This window comes from Pseudorca crassidens, chromosome X (genome assembly GCF_039906515.1).
Source record: "Pseudorca crassidens isolate mPseCra1 chromosome X, mPseCra1.hap1, whole genome shotgun sequence".
Lineage (NCBI taxonomy): Eukaryota > Metazoa > Chordata > Mammalia > Artiodactyla > Delphinidae > Pseudorca > Pseudorca crassidens.
This window is the reverse complement of record NC_090317.1, coordinates 11,662,666-11,684,663: the sequence shown is the minus strand read 5'-3', so window position 1 is coordinate 11,684,663 and position 21,998 is coordinate 11,662,666. Positions and strand designations below refer to the sequence as shown.

At 36.9% G+C, this 21,998-nt stretch overlaps 1 long non-coding RNA gene across 1 annotated transcript; it reads left to right on the top strand.

The window, feature by feature from the left end:
• Positions 1-6,174: 6,174 nt before the first annotated feature.
• On the top strand, positions 6,175-21,561 carry LOC137217028 (uncharacterized). The gene is made up of 3 exons (XR_010939991.1): positions 6,175-6,262; positions 18,205-18,301; positions 21,427-21,561. It is a non-coding gene; the product is annotated as an uncharacterized lncRNA (long non-coding RNA).
• The last annotated feature ends 437 nt before the right edge of the window (positions 21,562-21,998 follow it).

Sequence of the window (21,998 nt, the reverse complement as noted above, 5' to 3'; positions counted from 1 at the left end):
TTTAAGCAAAGTAAGGATTGTGTATCTATTTTGTGTTTGTGAAATAGCTCTGCTATTTCATAATAATTATTTTTTTCATAATAGCTTTTTAGTGTCAATGGTGGAGGGTTGTAATAAATAGACTTGAACATTGCTTTTGTATTTTAATCTATAGATTGCACTAAATACCTAATAAACACTACAGTTTGCATAGCCAACCAAATTTTTCATAAAATATGTCCAAGAATCTCAGAATTGGAACAGATTAAACTGAGTTAACTGTAATAATATGTAAACTATGGTTTCTCTATCATAGAATTAAATTTTAGCCTACAAATCTTCTAAATGTTTTTCCCTTAATCAAAATTTTGAGACCTCAGTTTAACACTGAGCGAATCCAAGAGTTGGAGATATGTGGACTATTTTTTGTAATGTTGACAGCTCTATTATAAGGTTATTAAGATGAACTATCATGCCAAGTGTCACTGGCATTCTAAAGTTTCTAAACCAGAAATTAATTTGTAAATCTTAATCCCAATATGGATTTCAATATTTTAATAAAATTTTTCATAAAATTAATGAATAGGAATATGAATAAGAATGTGAAAATTATTGATGTAACAAAACAAATTTATAAATCAGCAAAACAACTAATTTAAAATGTGGCCTTTTTAAATTTTTTATTTGTTTATTTTTGTTTTAATTTTTTTAATTTTTTTGCGGTACGTGGGCCTCTCACTGCTGCGGCTTCTCCCATCGCGGAGCACAGGCTCCGGACGCGCAGGCTCAGCAGCCATGGCTCACAGGTCCAGCTGCTCCGCGGCATGTGGGATCCTCCCGGACCGGGGCACGAACCCGTGCTCCCCGCATCGGCAGGCGGACTCCCAACCACTGCGCCACCAGGGAAGCCCGTGGCCTTTTTTTAAATCATATGATAGCTTTATGTAACATACAGGAAATGGTGATGAACCATGTCAAATGTGTTCCCCTGACCATCTCTCACTACCTCCGTTCTTGTGATTCTCAGTCTGTCCATATTCTACAATCCAAATTCAGCTTGGAACACCATATTGGTTTTCACTGAGTTTGGAATCAGCCAATCATCATTTTGAATTTGAAAAAGCATCCTTGATCTATGTGTTTTGGCAATGATACAATACATAAGTGATGCCCTTACATGCTTATGGACAACTTTCACAAACCTTTTCGTTCTAACCTCATAATTCCACCAAATAGCCAGGATAGACAGTCACATGAGGCTCAAGTTAAGTGACTGTCCGAAGTCTCACATTGTCCTATATAATAAACTACATGGCCTAAACACAGGGTTTGATTTTAAACCTCCTGATTCACTGATTTTGCTTTTTGTTTCTTGTGTTTTGGGTTTTTTTACAACATCTATACTTTATTATATCAATGTCTCTTGCTATAAGAGTTATATAATAACATCACAATTTTGATAATTGATTAACAAAGCAAGGAAATATATTAGCATAAGCACCAGTGATTTTTTTGCTTAAAAATTGATTAGAAATTTAGCTTATTATGTACAAGGTGTGTCCACATGTGAAAACTATGGAATATAGTCCCATTTATCTCATTGTTGATTTTCATGGCTGATGTCAATTTACCTGATTGGTCAGACTGCAGTGATTAATCTTTGGTAAGAAGACAGATGACACCAACATCCAAAGGACCATATTAGAAACATGACCTGAGACTGATGATTCCATGTGCCTTAACTGTTTTTCTGGTCATGGGGCAAGTGATGTTTTGCAGGGATTGCATATAAAAGTCAGTCTTGTAAATGAAATGTGTATTTTGAATCAGCAGTTCATCAATGAATCAGGAATGAGTGGTAAGGAGAAATTAAGAAACTAAAGATCACTACCTAAAGTTACAGATCGTTACTCATTCTCTATTCATGTGTGTATGGAGATTTGGTTCACATCTCTATCTAATTTTTTCTGACTCAGTTCTTCCATCAGAAAAATGAATATCACAAACCAAATAATTTTATATGAAAAAACTGAAGATCATTTAGATCATAAATATAAATATAAATGACACCTTGAATATGCAGAATGGAAAGTAGCACATTTCTTCAAAGGAAACAAATTTTCAAATACATGTGGTTACTCCTTTTGTTCAATTGCCCATTTTATGATACTATCTTATACTTATGATTGAGGCAGATCACATTTTTGCAACTCTGACAAGCCCAAGAATGACCTTATACAATTTAGCTGTCTTTGTATTTTACAGTATGTTATTCTCAAGCCAATAGAAATCTAGTTCCAACTCACATTAACCATGTCATATTTTCCATTTTTCCAAAAAGATGTAGCTGAACACACTTCGATTAATTTGAAACAGGCTAGCAATTGTGAACAACCTCATTCTAGATGCTCAAAATATAGTTTATACTTAATTTAAACCTGATAGGAGTTATAACCTGAATGATGCCATGCATTTTCTGCTACTGGTATGTCTACATATCAGTAGTACTGGCAATTATAACAAATACATTTAAGGTGCATGAGTGTATGTGTGTGTGTTTGTGTACATAAACTGTCATGATTTATTTTACAGGTTAGAAGTAAGTAAAAGTTAATGGATAGGAAGGGGACCTACAAGACGGCGGAAGAGTAAGACGTGGAGATCATCTTCCTTCCCACAAATACATCTGAAATACATCTACATGAGGAACAACTCCTACAGAACACCTACTGAATGCTGGCAGAAGACCTCACACTTCCCAAAAGGCAAGAAACTCCCCACGTACCTGGGTAGGGCAAAAGAAAAAAGAAAAAACAGAGACAAAGGAATAGGGACGGGACCTGCACTTCTGGGAGGGAGCTGTGAAGGAGGAGAAGTTTCTACACCCTAGGAAGCCCCTTCACTGGTGGAGACGGAGGTTGGGCAGGAGGGGAGCTTTGGGCCCACAGAGGAGAGTGCAGCAACAGGGGTACAGAGGGCAAAGCGGAGAGATACCCACACAGAGGATCCATGCCAACCAGGACTCACCAGCCTGAGAAGCTTGTCTCCTCACCCGCCGGGGTGGGCGGGGTCTGGGAGCTGAGGCTTGGGCTTCAGAGGTCAGATCCCAGGGAGAGGACTGGGGTTGGCTGTGTGAACACAACCTGAAGGGGGTTAGCGTACCACAGCTAGCCGGGAAGGAGTCCAGGAAAAAGTCTGGACCTACCTAAGAGGCAAGAGACCATTGTTTCAGGGTGCACAAGGAGAGGGGATTCCTTCCCTGTCTACCCACAGAAGGCAGAGCACCGGCTAAGTGAGCTCTAGGGACAGGCGGGATCCACAGCTATCAGCTCAGACCCCAAAGATGGGCATGAAATGCTAACGCTGCTGCTGCAGCCACCAAGAATCCTGTGTGCGAGCACAGGTCACTACCCACACACTTGCCCCAGGAGCCTGTGCAGCCTGCCACTGCCAGGGTCCCATGATCCAGGGACAACTTCCCCAGGAGAACACATGGCGCGCCTCAGGCTGTTGCAACATCATGCAGGCCTCTGTCGCTGCAGGCTCACCCCGCATTCCGTACCCCTCCCTCCCCCTGGCCTGAGTGAGCCAGAGCCCCCGAATCAGCTGCTGCTTTAAACCCCCTCCTGTCTGGGTGGGGAACAGATGCCTGAGGGCGACCTACACGCAGAGGCGGGTCCAAATCCAAAGGTGAACCCCAGGAACTGTGCAAACAAAGATGAGAAAGGGAAATTTCTCCCAGCAGCTTCAGGAGCAGTGGATTAAATCTCCACAATCAACTTGATGTACCCTGCATCTGTGGAATACATGAATAGATAACAAATCAACCCCAAATTGAGGCGGTAGACTTTGGGAGCAACTGTAGACTTGGGATTTGCTGTCTGCGACTGACATGTCTCTGATTTTCATTTTTATCTTAGTAGAGATTTTAGTGCTTGTTATCATTGGTGGATTTGTTTATTGGTTTCGTTGCTCTCTTCTCCTTTTATTTTTTTATTTTAATAACTTGAACGTTTAACAAGGACCTAGAAGAACTAAAGAGCAAACAAACAATGAGGAACAACACAATAAATGAAATTAAAAATTCTCTAGAAGGAATCAATAGCAGAATAACTGAAGCAGAAGAACGGATAAGTGACCTGGAAGATAAAATAGTGGAAATAACTATCACACAGAAGAATAAAGGCAAAAGAATGAAAAGAATTGAGGACAGTCTCAGAAACCTCTGGCACAACATTAAATGCACCAACATTCGAATTATAGGGGTTCCAGAAGAAGAAGAGAAAAAGAAAGGGACTGAGAAAAAACTTTTTTGAATGTTTGAATTTTATTATTTTTGTATACAGCAGGTTCTTATTAGTTATCTATTTTATACATATTAGTGTATATATGTCAATCCCAATCTCCCAATTCATCACACCACCACGACCACCACCACCACCCCCCACTGAGAAAACATTTGAAGAGATTATAGTTGAAAACTTCCCTAATGTGGGAAAGGAAATAGTCAAGTCCAGGAAGCACAGAGAGTCCCAGGCAGGATAAATCCAAGGAGAAACAGACCAAGACACATGTTAATCAAGCTATCAAAAATTAAATACAAAGAAAGCATATTAAAAGCAGCAAGAGAAAAACAACATGTAACATACAAAGGAATCCCATAAGGTTAACAGCTGATCTTTCAGCAGTAACTCTGCAAGCCAGAAGGGAGTGGCAGGACATATTTAAAGTGATGAAAGGGAAAAACCTACAACCAAGATTACTCTACCTAGCAAGGTTCTCATTCAGATTCAATGGAGAAATTAAAACCTTTACAGACAAGCAAAAGCTAAGAGAATTCAGCACCACCAAACCAACTGTACAATAAATGCTACAGGAACTTCTCTAAGTGGGAAACACAAGAGAAGAAAAGAACCTACAAAAACAAACCCAAAAGAGTTAAGAAAATGGTAATAGGAGCATATATTTTGATAATTATCTTAAATGTGAAAGGATTAAATGTTCCAACCGAAAGACATAGACTGGCTGAATGGATAAAAGAACACGACCAGTATATATGCTGTCTACAAGAGACCCACTTCCAACCTAAGGACACATACAGACCGAAAATGAGGGGATGGAAAAAATATTCCATGCCAATGGAAATCAAAAGAAAGCTGGAATAACAATTCTCACATCAGACAAAAGAGACTTTAAAGTCTATTACAAGAGACAAAGAAGGACACTACATAATGATCAAGGGATCAATCCAAGAAGATATATCAACTAATTTTTAATTCTGATAGGTTTTAGTTTTACATATTTAAAATAGCACATTCAACTTTAAATTTTCAAGTATCACTTTTAGATATACAAGAGTTTCTTTGAATTCTCCTCTATGAAATATTAATAGCTATAGCTGATGCCTAATGAGTCTTTTCTTAGTAACTGCTTGGGAATTTGCATGCATCATCTTATTCTCACAACAACCCTATGAAATAGGCACACTTCTCATCAAGTGATTTTGCAGGTGAAAAAGCTGAGGTTGATGGGGCTTCCCTGGTGGTGCAGTGGTTGAGAGTCCGCCTGCCAATGCAGGGGATATGGGTTCGTGCCCCAGTCTGGGAGGGTCCTGTGTGCCGCAGAGCGGCTGGGCCCATGAGCCATGGCTGCTGGGCCTGCGTGTCCGGAGCCTGTGCTCCGCAGCGGGAGGGGCCACAACAGTGAGAGGCCCGCGTACCGCAAAAAAAAAAAAAACCCAAAAAACAAACAAAACAACGACAACAAAAGCTGAAGTTGAGAGAAGTCAGTCATTAGACCAGGGGCCCATAACTATTTCTTGTTAAAGCTACATTCAAAATATGTTTTGATTGATTCTAAAGGCCAAAATCATAATATACTGAAGTGAAGAAATTATTGAACTTCTACTTACTTCTTTCCAATCTCCGTCCATTTTCACAGTTAGTGAGTCTAATTCTAAACCAGTGATCCTAACATTGGGCTTGTTTTCTTTTATATCACGCTATATATATCATGCTCATCTGTTTGCCCCTGTACTGGGGAAGCTGCTCCATGTTAAGAAGGCATACACTTTGGTGTCGAGTGCCCTTCATGTTTCATTGTATTCCATCTCAGAGGAAGGAATCCATTTTCATGAAAAATGTCCAGGGTTGATGGGGTTTTTGTTTTGTGTTAACGTATGTATTTCTCCTGTCCAGAAAGCTGTTTGTGGCTCTACTTCTCAGATTACTTCTATTTTTCTCTGACATTCTACCTGGCTAGAAGGAAGAGGAACTATAAATGGGTAGGTAGGTAAGCAATCTCATCGGTTCTATGGCTTCACATCTCTTCCAGGATTTAACTTTGCAGGGATGGTTATTTTCAGTGGTGAAATGGCCTCCACACAGTATGGTCTATGTATTTTGGAGTCTGCTCAAGTCTAATTTCTCTGCCTCTCCAAGCTGATATCTGAACTAAGCTGGTCATAGGGGTCATATAATGATTTCTTGAGTCTTCTTTTAACCTGGGACAAATTATTTTGTATCTGCATTATACCTCTAGAAGTATATTGAATGAGACTTGGATTTTTTCCAAGTTCAAGCACTGCTGGTTTATGTCTGTTCATGTTGGTCAGTCGTGGCATGAGAAGTTCTTCAAGCCTGCACTATTTCTGCTTGATTTCCTAGAAAGCCTCACACTTACTTATTTTTGAAGGTTTTTAAGGAAAAGAAAGTTAAGCAGTATTCCTTGTTGAATGCCAAATTTCCACACTTGACATTTCATCAGAATAAAGCAAAAATCTCTACAGAAGAAAATGCTTGAGAGTAAAGGAAACCTTGTGCATTGTTAATGGGAATTTAAATTGGTACAGCCACTATGGAAAACAGTATGGAGGTACCTCAAAAATTAAAAATATAAATAGAGCTAAATATTATCCAGCAATCCCACTTCCGGGTATATACTCATAGGGAGTGAAAACAGGACTTTGAAGAGATTTCTGCACTCCTGTGTTCATTGTAACACTATTCATAACAGCCAAGATACAGAAACAACCTAAGTGCCCTTCGATGGACAAATGGATAAAGAGAATGTAGTATATGAGAAAGAAGAAAATCCTGCCGTTTGCAACAACAGGGATGGACCTTAGAACATTATGCTAAGTGACATAAATCAGACAGAGAAAGATAAATACTGTATTATAGCACCGCATGTGGAATCTAATAAAGCCAAACTCATAGAAATAGAGAGTAGATCAGTGGTTACCAGGGGCTGGTGGGTGAGGGAAATGAGGAGATGGTGGTCAAAGAATACAAACTTCCAGTTATAAGATGAGTCAGTTCTGGGGATCCAATGTACATCATGGTGATTATAGCTAACAATACTGTGGTATACACATGAAAGTTGCTAAGATAGTAGATCTTAAATGTTCTCACCACAAAAGAGAAATGGTAATTTTGTGAGGTGATGGAGGTGTTAGCTAACACTATGGTGGTAATCATTTTGCAATCTATAAGTGCATCAAATCAACATGGTGTATAACTTAAACTTACACAATGTTATATGTCAATTGTATTTTAATAAAATTGGAGCAAAAGAGATCCATGGATCAGGAGATCTCTTTGCTGAGGTGGGAATGGCGTCAGTTCTAGAGTCATACGCTCTGGTAGTAAGTTTTTGCTCAGCTGCTTTTAGATGCTGTGATCTCGATCAAATGTTTACTTTTTCTGAAACTCAGTTTTCTTTTTTAACTCTGTAAAATGGAAATAACTATCATAACTTCCTGATATTATTTTTAGAAGGATTAAATGTAGCAAAAATATAAAGTATTGAGCATAATGCCTGGCACAGAATGAGCTCTACATAATTTTGTTTCCTTTTCCTTTCCCTTGCTTACCTATTAATGGTGAGAAACAGCTGTAGGTTTGCCAAAATATACATAATTTTATAGCTGAAAACATCCAAAATCTTTTTGGGTAGCATATTAAAGAATGATCTATAAGGTTTTTTACCTTTGTCAATATTGATATTTTGTGGCGAATAATTCTTTGTTGGGGTGGGGGCCTGTCTTGCTCAATTTAAGATGTTCAGCAGCATTTCTAGTCTGTACTCACTAGAAGTCAATAGCACCAACCACTCCCCTCCTCCACCCAGTTGCAACAACCAAAAATGCCTCCAGAAATTGCAAAATATTCCCTGGAGAGGGATGCAAAGTCAACCCCAGTTGGGAACTACTGAGCTAGAAAAACAAGAACGTTTTGGGGGGAAGTGGATAAGGACTTAAACCTCAAAGTGTTGTTTATAGCCTGGTCCAGGGCTACCTCAGCCCTTCCCACCCATTCAGTGAGCTGGCCCTCTCTATGCCTAGGTCTCAATGAAGGAAAGTCAGAGTAGAAAGCAGGAGACAGAAGGGGGGTTTTCTTCATATAGGGGAAATTGAAAACAAGCCAGGGCATATTCAAAAGATTCCAGAAGATCCCTCATGAGTTAATGTAAAGCTTTTCTGTTCTTGAGACCAGAAACAAATTTTTCAGCCTAAGAGAAGAGTCAAGTCAAGATGGGTGTAGTGGTCATGGCTATCCTCCATTCTCCTGGTAGAGCTTGTTGAGGTGGCAAGACTCCAGAAAAGCAATGCTTTAGACACCTCAGGGAATTTTCAGTGCCCCAAAATGAAGATTGTGAAATGGTGGCATGATTTCAGTATGCCCCAGAAGTTGAAAAAAGAGCTCCTTGGAATGAAAGAGCCTTGAGGATGGGCACTAAGGGTGTCTCAGTTGCACCTGGGAGACAGGAAGTTGGCTGTCTCAAAAGATGCTAAAAATATGATTAGTAAGATACCCTCAAACACACATACACAAACACAGAAACCTTGACCCTATGCCCTGGGAAAGTGGTAGAAATCTCTGAATTGGTGTCTGCCACCTTAGGAGAATGATATTTATAAGGTGAACTATCGAAAATAATAAACATTATATTTCTTGTTCCCCTGAGTCTTTGAACTGAGATATAAAATGGGTTGTGTAATATAGAAAGCCTTGCACACGCCAGAGGACTCAGGCATAAAAGTACAGTTCAATTAAATAGTTCAACCATCACTTAACAACTGCCTACTAGGTATCAGACCCTATGCCAAGTACCAGAAAGTAAGACAACACCTCTGCCCTCACAGAGCCCACAGCCAAGTATATGTATAAACAGTTAAAATTCTGGGTGTTAAGATTTGTGATCGGAGAATGTGCTTAGGGTGATATGAGAGCCCAGAATACGGACACCTGAGCAGCATGGGAGAAGGCAACAGGAAGTGTCCCTATTGCCTGAGATGAAGCTTAAACAATGTCCGTTGTATCCAACGTGCACTGACCTACAGCCCTTGTTTGCTGGACCCCTCCCAAAGTCCAAGTGTTGTTGCATTTGAAAAGCACTGGAAACCTAGGCTTGTAATTTATACAGATTTGACACTTTGGTTCCAGTTTAAGTGGGCAAAACATTTTAAGTGCATTAGCACTTAGTTCAAGGGCTAAATCTCTGGCTTAAGGTTGATTTGTTTGTGGAGATTAGTGACGAAACTTTTTTAGAAGGATTTGGGGAAAAAACAAATTCTATATATGCAGGGTTGGCTGAATTGACCATAATGTACTTTAGGAAAAAATATTTAAGTACACCACACTTAATAAAGCCTTCTATGTACACAGTAGATACTTACTTTGCTAAATGACCACACATTTAGAAAAATCAAAGCACAGTTGTAAAACAGAGTCAAATGCAAAAGTTAAGATTCTTGTAAACTGGTCTGGACTGATGCACACAGCTCCCCAGGTTCCTGCATGTGTAGGACAGCCCTCTGAAGCCCCAGTGGGCCGGTGTTCTGTGTTTCACTGTTTCTCAAACAGCTGGCAAATCTGGTAGGGACACTATTAGTCACAAGGGATGAGGCCAGCCACAGTGACATCTGGCAGAAAGAGCTCACAGAATATGAGGTGATTATAAGTCCCTTTGTAGACTGCAAGTCTTCACTGTTCTGAGTCCTGGCAGCCCTGGTTCCTTCTTTAAAGCAGCCCTCTGAAAACTCTTATGTTGTTAGGCTAATTAGACCTCCTCTTTGGGTAGAATGTATAATGAGTAGCTGGGGATATGTAACTAGATGTCTTTATTCAGAGGGCAAAAACACACACAATCCCTGGCCCTTGATAATTAGTAATAATTTAGTCATTCTTAGAGTAATCGGGCAGCTATATGTATCACCCGCTTCCTGAGTCCTCGAGAGCCCAGATGACTTGCTACCTGTGAATTGTTTAATGCTACCTAGCTTGCTGACTTTGTATATGTTTGTGGTGATATTGATGGAGAAATCATCTGATGCTTACCTTGTGAATCTGAGTTTTCAAATCTATGGGCCTTGCAGGGCAGTCATGCACATGGCTTGGCTGAATCATTGGATAATAATGTTACTGTGGATTGAAATTAAGCTACATTGCTTATATTGCTGAGGCAGTGTGATGTGAGTTTCTCAAACAGATATGACTCTTCAGTTAATAATCTGTAAATGTGTTCTATATTAAAATTTCTATTTTAAAGAGAATTTAATGAATCTGTTCCATAATAAAAGGATAGGAGTTAAGTGGTTTTTTTTCTCCCGTGGGATTAAGTATACCCATTTTCCAAGTAAAACACATTTATTTATTATATATTCTATACATTTATTTTGTAAATATGAATTATGTGCAGTTCTAATACAACAAATACCATACTAACTTTTTAATGTCTTTAGAACTATCTCCCCTAGAGAATTAATCCATTTCTTTGACCCAGTGCTTCTCAACTTGGGAAGATTTTGTCATCTAGGGGAAGTATGGCAATGTCTAGAGATATTGTTGGTTGGCATATTGGGGGATGGGGGAAGATGCTATTGGCTTTTAATGAGTAGAGGCGAGGAATGTTACTAACCATCCTATAGTACAAAGGATAGCCTCCCACAACAAAGAATCATGCTGCCCAAAATGTGAATAATACCAAAATTGAGAAACCTTCATTTGATCTAATGTGCTCAGAACTATAAAAATGTGCACTGTGAAAATCTGTGAAGACCGAGCAGCCAACAATTACCTCATTTTTTAACATCTTTATTGTAGTATAATTGCTTTACAATGAATCACTTAATTTTCTGTGAGCTATTTCTACTAAAGCATTTGTGTGGGGAGACCTCTTCCCCAGCTGTTAAATGATTGGCAGGGAGGTTGAGAGATTGAGGTGAAGTTGGCCAAAACCCCAGTGACGTTTAACAGTCAAGAAATACCCTACCTGGGGCTTCCCTGGTGGCGCAGTGGTTGAGAGTCTGCCTGCCGGTGCAGGGGATACGGGTTCGTGTCCCGGTCCGGGAGGATCCCACGTGCCGCGAAGCGGCTGGGCCCCTGAGCCATGGCCGCTGAGCCTGGGCGTCCGGAGCCTGTGCTCCGCAACGGGAGAGGCCACAACAGTGAGAGGCCTGCGTACCGCAAAAAAAAAAAGAAAAAGAAAAGAAATACCCTACCTGGCAAGTATTCATTCATAGTATCATAAACCACTGCAGGAAAATGATCTTTGACCTCTGAGAAAATTAATAGCTATAATATAATCTTTGCTAATTAGCTTTTAGTTTGTGATCCAACAAATGATAAGCTAAGTAGGGAGTGGCCACAGGTTGTAGCATCTTATTTCATTTTCAAGAAAATATTTTTCTAAAACTATCACCATAAAAAGTGATTTAAAAAGAGAAAGTTACGTGTAGCAAAAGATTTAAAATTTTTCTGTAAAAAGAATATGATATTGGAAAAATGTACAATTACATTTTACTTGGAATTTTTTCTATGTGGCAAATTTAGTTCAGACTTCTTAAGAACATTTCATAAACTTGGCATCTCCATTTTGAGAAGGATTTCATGGAAATAATATTTTCTTATGTCTCCAAATGGGGGAGAGAGCCTCTCTCCACCAATTTACCATACTGAAGTGGTATGTTCAGCATTTTTTTTTCACTTCATCCATCCTGGCTGCAATTCAGCTAATATATGAGCAGAAGTCCCCCTGCAAAATGAGTCAGAGGAGGGCAGTCACACCCATTTAGTGTGCTTTTCACATTAGAAAGAGCACAAGAACAAAAACAAAACAAACAAAAATACTCGATAAATCCTTAATGAATAAAACTTTCTATTTAAGGGGCTAGAGAATGGAACTTGCTTCATTGATTATGTTTTTTCTTTGTTTTCAAATTCTGCCTTTCTACTAGCTACTTCACCAGAATTTATAAATAAGTGCAATCTTGAATAAAAATTTTAAAACAAGCAGCATCAGCAACCATAAACATCCATTGACTCTGCCCTCCCCTTCAAGGGTGACACTTACTGTCTTTGTTTTTACTTCCTTGATAATAGATCTCTTTTTAAAAAGCTTTATTGAGACATAATTGATATACAAAGAAATGCACATGTTTAATGTGTATGATTTGATTGGTTTAGACATACGTATATACTCATGATACTGTCACAACAATCAAAGTAATAGACATATCGATTACTTCCATAAATCTCCCTTTCCTTCCTTTGTTAGTGTGTCTGTAGTAAGAATAATTAAATGAGATTTACCCCCTTAACGAATTTTTAAGTACACAATCCTGTATTGTTAAGGGTGAACACTATGTTGTAGAGCAGACTTCTAGAACTTATTCATCTCACATAACTGTATACTTTGAGAAATCACCAAGGACCTCCTAATTACTGAATCCAAAGTTTCCTTTAAGATAGTTAGGTCTCCAAACAGATTGCATCTTCTTAGAGACACCTTTCCTGAACACCTGAGTTAAATCTCAGTACATCCTCAATTTATTTTCTTCATAGCCCTTAGTAACTTAAATCATTTTATGTGTTTGTTTACATGTTTATTTTCTTTTGACCCCCATTAGAGTATAAGTTCCTTGAGGGCAGAGACATAGTCTTGTTGACTACAACATACTCAGCCCCTAAACTATGCCTAGCACATAGTAAGCATTCAATAAATATCTGTTCACTGGCTGGGACTGATCGTTTTTCCTTTTAGGTGACCTCCCCAGGGCATTTGTCACTGATGAACATTCTCTTATATATGTTCCCTTCCTGGCTTTTGAGATAACCATTCCTTTTCAGTCTTCTTTGTTAACTTTCCAATAAGATGTGATCTCTTTAAAGACAGGAACTGCTATTAATACATTTGCTGCACATGGAGGTCCAGGGAAACACTCACGAGAGGGCTTTATATTTGTATTTCAGTATGAAAGAGCTTAATCGCACCCTGTATCTAAAGTGGCTGAAAACTATTGGCACAAGAGGAAGTATTATTTTTTGCATGCTGACAAGCCTAAATGTGCCTAGAGTGATAGTTGGTATTGAATAGACACTTGGAATTGTATGAATATATGTATTGCTAATTACTATAGACTATAGTTGTGTTTTGGCACTTGGTCTGCTATTTCAACAGAAACACAGTGATTTCAAAATGGGTCAAAAAGGGATAATGTCCATATAAAGAAATGTCCATATATGGACAAAGGTGTTCATATATAGAGGAATGGTTCATGCATGGTACCATTTTATTGAATATTATGCAGCCATTAAAATTATAAATTGTAATTATGAAGATAAGAAACTTGCAATACTTGTTGTAAGTGAACAAGGCATGACACAATATTGTACATACAATATGAGTAGAGCTTTATAAAATATATATAACAATGAATACAGTGAAAAATAAACAAAGACTGTAATAATAGCTGGGTCATTCTACAGGATTATGGATGTTTTGTTCTTACTTTTCCAAATTCCCTATAGCACTCTAACTTATATATTTTGAAAACATTCCAAAGCTGAAAACACTAAACAACCTGTACCCCTAGTGGGGATGCATTTATGATGGAAATGTCAGAAGAGTGGTTGGCACTCCTGTCCTCTTTTTTCAAGGAGGACATACATTCCCTGTCACTCATGGCCTTTGAGATTCCCTGTGTCCTTTATGTATTCCACACCTAGATTCTCCTTTCAAGGTATCATGCCCTGGAAATATAAAGACTTAATTTACTCCCATGAAAATGACTTCTTCCACTTCACACTGTGAATCCCTGGCAGATCTGAAAATGAAACCCCTCAATTTACACTCCTAGATTTGATAAAAATCTCTAAAACACTTCTTCTATTCTAGAGTGGTGGCTACATAATGAAGGGTTCTAAATTTATTAGACTAAAAGTCTTAAATTTTCCCTTTGATTGCTATTGCTCTAAGTGGCAATGAAAGTCATTTTGACTTCACTTGTAAAAGCCAGATTTGTTTGACACACGCATTGTGGAGTTTATTAAATTACTGCCTCTTCTCTCTCACTTATAATTTTGAAAGTAAATTCACATTCATGAAATTTTTTGCACCTGTGTTTGTAGAGGCATAGAGAAATGCAGCAATTGATTCATGAATAGGCTTTATCATGTAAATTAATGATAGCAGTGTCAGTCTAGTTCACAAGGTGGTTAGAGTGACAGAACACACACAAATTTCAGCCTTATACATGTGACAGTTTTTAAAGGCTATGTGCTTAGAGGAATATGGTTGGAGGAGTGATCTGAGTCTGATGCATGAATTCCCTGCCCCTGCATGCAGCCTGCCACTCCACACACTCCACAAGGGTCAGACCATCAGCATGGGAAGTATAAGCTGCTAAACAGGAAGACATTTTTCAGCTCTGCACACCAGAAGGACTTGCCTTCAGCCAATTTAGACAGCCCAAATACTTCTTTATTAGTGGCTGGCTACATACGTTTTGTATTATTTCATACTTGAATAAATTTATTGCCTGTATACTGTCCAATTATAGCAACACTGAGCCTAAGAAAAAGCTCATCTTCCCTGAAGAATGTCTGAGAGGCCTAGAACCTAGAAATGCCAGATAAGGACATAGGGCAAAAGGGTGATATTGGAATAAAGCCAGGATAATTAATTTAAAGGATAGGGAAAAAGAAGCTTCCCTCAACTCCATCTTACCCCATGCACAGAACTAAAACAGGCATACAACTGCAGAAGAAAAATTAACAGTTCTCTCAAAAACTTGAATGGCTCAAGAGCAAAAACTTGAAAAACTTTTTTCCAAACAAAATTATGTTTTTGAAATGTAGTCCTGTGTCTACATGCGACTCTGTTTCATTCATTTTTACTGCTGTATAGTATTCAATTTTATGAATATACCAAAAGTTATTTTTCAGTATTCATTCAGTGGGCACCTATGTTATTTGGCAGCAAATTCTCTCACTTTTTGTTTGTCTAAAGATATCATCATTTCACCCTCATTCTTGAAAACTATTTACACTTGGTATATGATTCTAGGTTGACAGTTCCATTGCCTTCCTGTTCCCTTTGCTTATGTTGCAAAGTCAGGTCTTAGTCTAATTGCTGTAGGTGAATTATCTTTTCCTCTGGATGCTTTTAAGATTCATGTGTCTTTGGTATTCTCCTCTTACACTGATGTATCTAGGGATGGGTTTCTTTTCATTTATTCCACTTGGGATTTGTTGGTCTTTCTGGATTTGAATTTTGGTGTCTTCAAAAATTAAAGTAAAATATCAGTCATTACGTCTTTCACTATTTCATTGACCCCCATTTTCTACTATCTATTGAGATTTTAAATCACATATATTAGGCTTTCTTACTCAATACACCATGTCTTTTAATTTCCCTTTCATATTTCAATCTCCATTTTATTAGGCAGCCTCTCAGATAATTTCTTCAGATTATTTTCTTTCTAATTCTAAATACCTGCATTGTATTTGCATTAATGAGAAACTTATTTAGAAGTAATATAAACCCATGCCAGCATGGCCCAGCATAAGAGTTAGCCTACCAGGAAACTTTGGGGAATATCCTCCTAGTATAATTGAACTTTTTTTTTTTAATTTAAAATCATACTGAACATGTTTTTAAAGTGCTAACATATCCATTCATTCTAGGTCATAGTATGTATTGAGTGATACAATATTTTCTTCATTGATATTTCCACTGCAAGCTCTCTGTATCAGCATTTTGAGTAATATAAAATGGTAGTTTGAGGTATGTTTTCATACTTAGTTTAATTTAGCAGTGAATAATGTAAAGTGATGATTTGTAGGAAATCTTAAAAATAATTTTCCCAAATTTAACATTTAATGCCAAGGACATTTAATAAACATACTTATAATTTTATTTAGACAGAAATAAAGAACTAAATTAAACTGAAACTGTTTATTTTCTTTTGAGGACAAAACATGCATACAGATTTTGATTGTGTACAACTATGTTTATGGTGATAAATGAGAATAGTTTTTATGATGGATAGAAAAACAAATCCCCAAAATAAAAGCAAAACTTTTCAGAATGCTTTGGTGTAAACTATAAGATAACTTATCTTTGAAGTCTTATATGCCAATATTAACCTTTTGTTTTGCTGAATGGAAGTTTGCAAATTCCATCATTCCAGTCATATTTCCAAAAACAGAATTATATACTGACAAAATCTAAGTGGTGCTTGAGGGAAAAATGTACCAAGTGAACATATCTCTGTTGATACTCATTTTCTATGAGCTAACCTTTAAAAGCTAACAGATTTGCAGGTTCGACACATGACTCTCATTAAAATGCTATGTTGTATTACTTTTGAGAAACTAATGAAATTAGTAAATGTGTAAGAGTTATTTTGTTGTTGTTGTATTAAGCTTTTACAGGGATAAAAATGCTCTGGGAGGTATAATTGTTTAGTTGCAAAAGCATTTATGGGGAACCCTCCTACAGTGTTGGTGGGAATGTAAATTGGTACAACCACAATGGAGAACAGTATGGAGGTTCCTCAAAAAACTGAAAATAGAGCTACCATATGATCCAGCAATCCCACTCCTGGGAATATATCTGGAAAAGATGAGAACTCAAATTCAAAAAGATACAAGCACCCCAATGTTCATAGCAGCACTATTTACAATAGCCAAGACATGGATGCAACCTAAGTGTCCATCAAAAGATGAATGGATAGGGCTTCCCTGGTGGCGCAGTGGTTGAGAGTCTGCCTGCCGATGCAGGGGACACGGGTTCATGCCCTGGTCCGGGAAGATCCCACATGCTGTGGAGCGGCTGAGCCCGTGAGCCATGGCTGCTGAGCCTGCGCGTCCGGAGCCTGTGGTCCACAACGGGAGAGGCCACAACAGTGAGAGGCCCGCATACCGCCAAAAAAAAGAAAAAAAAAAAGATGAATGGATAAAGAAGATGTGGTTTGGGTGTGTGTGGAATGGAATATTCCAATTCCAATATTCCAATGGAATATTACTCAGCCATAAAAAAGTGAAATAATGCCATTTGTAGCAACATGGATGGACCTAGAGATTATCATATTAAGTGAAGTAAGCCAGACAGAGAAAGACAACTATTATGTGGTATCACTTATATGTGGAACCAAAAAAAAAAAGATACAAATGAACTAATTTACAAAAAAGAAATACACTCGCAGATATAGAAAACAAACTTAATGATTACCAAAGGGGAAAGAGGGAGGGATAAACTGAGAATTTGGGTTTAACAGATACACACTATTCTATATAAAATAGATAAACAAGGACTGTATAGCACAGGGAACTGTATTCTTCAATATCTTATAATAAACTATAATGGAAACAAATCTGAAAAAGAATATATATATATATATATATATATATAACTGAATCCCTCTGCTGTATACCTGAAACATTGTAAATCAATTATACGTCAATATAAAAAAGAAAGAAAAAGCATTTATGGTCAGTCCTATTTATGATCAAATCAAATCCTGGCCCTATTGGTAACTAGCTGTTTGACCAAGAATTTTTCTGCTCTTCAGTTTCCTCATCTATAAAGTTGTTATGATAATACATATATGATAAGAATGTAGCAAAAACTAAATTAAATGACGAATTTAAAGCCTCTGTAACTGTGCTGTAATGCCTATATTAGAAAAATAAAAGAAATGTCAAATCAATTAACCTAAGCTTACACCTTAAGAAATTAGGAAAAGAAGAACAAACTATACATAAAGCAAGCAGAAAAAGGAATTAATAAAGATTAAGGCAGAAATTAAGAAAGAGAAAAGAGAAAATCAAAATTGGTGATGCCATAGTTTGGTTCTTTAGAAACCAATACTTGAAATCTGTTCTTTGAAAACCAATATTAAAAAAAAAGTATACATATATATTTTTTTCTTTTTTTCAGGAATTATCTCACATGATTGTGGAGGTGCAAGTCCAAAATCTGCAGGATAGGCTGGCAGGCTAGAGACTCAGGGAAGAGTTGCAGTTCAAGTTCAAAGGTAGGCTGTTGTCAGAACTTCTTGCTTGGGGGAGATCAGATTTTTTGCTGTTAAGGACTTCAACTGATTGGATGAGTCCCACATACATTATAGAGGGTAATCTGCTTTACTCAAAGTTCACCAATTTCAATGTTACTGTCTTCTAAGAAAACACTTTTTCAGAAACATCCAGAATAATGTTTGACCAAATGTATGAGCACTGTGATCCAGTCAAATTGACACATAAAATTAAACATAACAGACACATATTACCAAAATCAGTGCTGAAAGAGAAGGCATCACTACTGTCCTTACAGAAATAAAAAGGATTATAAGAGAATACTGTGAAAATATTTATGACAACAAATTAGAACACTTAGGTGTAATTAGCAAATTCTTAAAAAGATATAAAAGTATTGAATCTGACTCAACAAGAAATATAAAATCTGAATAGACCTATAATATAAGTTAGAATTACTAATCACTAAACCACTTATAAGGAAAAGACCAGACCCAAATAACTTCAATGGTGAATTTTACCAGATATTTAAAGAAAAATTAATGTAAATTCACACACTCATCCAAAAAATTAGAAGAGGGAAGTAGTATTGGTGATTATAAATTGAGGCTTGACATACTTGGCAAAAAGAGTTAATCATGATTCCAACCTATGTGGTCCTTCACTTTTCTCTTCATTTATTCATCACTTCCAATTATCGATTGGAACCCCTGTGACAGTTGACATGTTGGATATTGGGATGAGTCTCTGTCTAAATCATTGAAGCGTATTTGTCATCATGGTGGATCAATAGAAAACAAAAATTTTGCCATTAGAGCTTGAATGCTGTGCTATATTCGGCACTTTCCATGTACTTTCCTTTTTTAGTTTTTATTATTTGCATCAGATCTTTGGGTTTGTGTTTCTTTTAATGACAATACTGAACTAAAAGTTTATCTTGTATTATGTGGATTGAACTTAACAACTTTTACATGAGGCTAGTGTTTTTATTGAGATTATTCATGTACCATAAGATTTATGATTGAAAGTGTACAATTCAGTGGTTTTTGGTATGTTCACAAGACTGTACAACCATAGTCACTACCTAACTCCAGAATGTTTTTATCACCTCAAAGGAAACTATACCTGTGAGTCATTCTGTATTGCCTCCTCCCTTCAGACTCTGACAATCACTAATCTACATTTTTATCCCTATGCATTTGCCTATTATAAACTGTTTGGCATCCTTGTAGAAAAATTAATTGACCACAGGTGTAGTGATTTATTTCTGGACTCTTACTTCTATTCCATTGATCTATATATCTTTCCTTATGCTGGTACCACACTATTTTAATTACCGTAGCTTTGTAGAAAATTTTGAAATCTGGAAGTATGCAAACTTTAACTTTGTACTTCCTTTTCAAGATTTTTCTGACTATTGTGGGTCACTTGTATTTCCATATGAATTTTAAGGTCAGCCCATATATTTCCCAAAATTTAGCAGTTGGAATTTTGGTAGGGATTGCATCAAATCTGTAGATCAATTTAGGGTGTATTAACATCTTAATATTAAATCTTCCAATCCATGAACACAGAATATCTCTCCATTTATTTAAATCTTTCGTTTCTTACAGTAATTTTCATTATATGTAGTTTTCATTATATAAGTCTTGCACTTCTTGGGTTAAATTTATTTTTAAGTATTTCATTTTTGATGATGTTGTAAATGGAATAGTTTTCTTAATTTCATTTTTCAGTTTTTCGCTAGGGTATATTGATCGTGTTTCATGAAATCTTGGTGAACTCATATATTAAATCTAATAGATTTTTTGAGTTTTTATGTATAAAATCATTCAATCTGCAAAAAGAGATAGTTTTATTTCTTTCATTCCAATCTGGAGAACTGTTTTTTTCCTTTTCCTTGCCTAATTGCACTAAATAGAACTTTTAGTGTTGTGTTAAAGGGAAGTTGTCGTTCTAAATCTCAGGGGGAATAGATTTCAGTCTTGTATCTTTGAGTATGATATTAGCTGTGAGTTTCTCATAGATACTCTTTGTCAGATTGAGGAAGTTCCTTTCTATTAGTAGTTTGCTGAGTATTTTTATGATGAAAAGTGTTGGATTAGGTCAAATGCTTTTTCTGCATCTCTTGAGATGGTGCTATGCTTTGCTTTCTTTATTGTATTGATATGGTGTATTGCATTAATTTGTTTTCAGATATTAAGCCAACCTTGATTTTGTAGGATAAATCCCACTTGGTCATGGTGTATTATTATTTTTATATATTGATGGATTTTGCTTGCTAATATTTTTTGAGGTTTTTTTGCATCTGTATTTATATGAGGTATTGCTCTGTAGTTTTATTTTAATGGGATATTTTTGTCTGCTCTTGGTATCTGGTAATACTACTTTCATAGAATGAGTCAGGCAGTGTTTCGTCCTTTTCTATTTTTTTTGGAATATTTTCTAGAAGACTGATCTTAACTTTTCTTTAAACCATTGATAGAATTTACCAGTGAAGCCATCTGGTCATGGGCTTTTCTTCGTCGTATTTTTTATTACTTAGTCGATCTCTTTACTTATTATAAGTCTATTCTAATTTCCATGTATTATTTGTAACTTTAAAGGCAACCCTTGAGGTAGGTGGCATGATGACAATTTTAAAAAGGAGGAAACAATAGTTAAATTTCTTGCCCAGTTTTTCAAGATAATGAATGGCAAAGCTATGATTCTGGTCAATCTGGTTCCAGAAACCATGTCAGTTTTCATTGTATCAAACTGTCTTACATGGACACTGATTAAGATTATATACTCCAGTTATTTTTGATATGAACACAGAGTTAAGAGAGTAAAGCCATTGGAGAGATGTGGGCATCTTGAAGCAAATGTCTATTGGCAAACCAGCGTTCAGCCAATATTATTTGTGCAGATTGTGAACATCTGGTGAAAAGATTTATTTAATTCAATCCATTTTTGGTCATCTGTCCTCCACTGGAAGTAAAATTTTAGAAATGTTTTTGATGTTTCCTCTTATCTACTGAATTACTTTTGATTTTATATGGCAGGGACAACATTTGGGTTACTCTTGCTGAAGAAAATTGGTCTTCTCTGCTAAACTTCTCTTTCTCTCCTTTCTTCTTTCTGAGAGACTTGGCTTTGTAAGAAAGACGTCTGGACATTTTTATGAAGACTTCAGGAGATTAAGAGACACACAATAAAAATGTTGTAAGAAGAAAGGGGAAGTGAATAAGGGAAAAGAGTCATGCAAGCTAGTGTTTTGTGTTTTGAGGTAAGAGTTTGAGAAGTAAGAGATGAGGAGAGAGAAATTAATGAGTGAAAGGGGTTATTGTGAAATGGATCCCCTTTTTATGTTTTCCAAAAATTCAAGTGAATGATTCATTTTGTTTTGTCCACTGGATTATTTATCCACAAGATTAGTTCAAATGTGGGACCATGAGAGCTCCAGCTTGCATTAACATCACACTCCCATCACACAATGAGGACGTTTCTGAGTTTGGTTTTGTACCCTATGTACAAAGTGATAGTGGCTTTTGGATTTGGTTTGCATGAGTCATATGATTTATTCACTCATAAACTCAAAAAACAATTATTGAAAGCCGATTCTGTTCCAAGCCCTGTGGTAGATGCTGGGTGAATAAAACAATTATGATCCCTGACATCATGGAATTTATAGCCCAGGAAGGGAGATAGATATTTAAT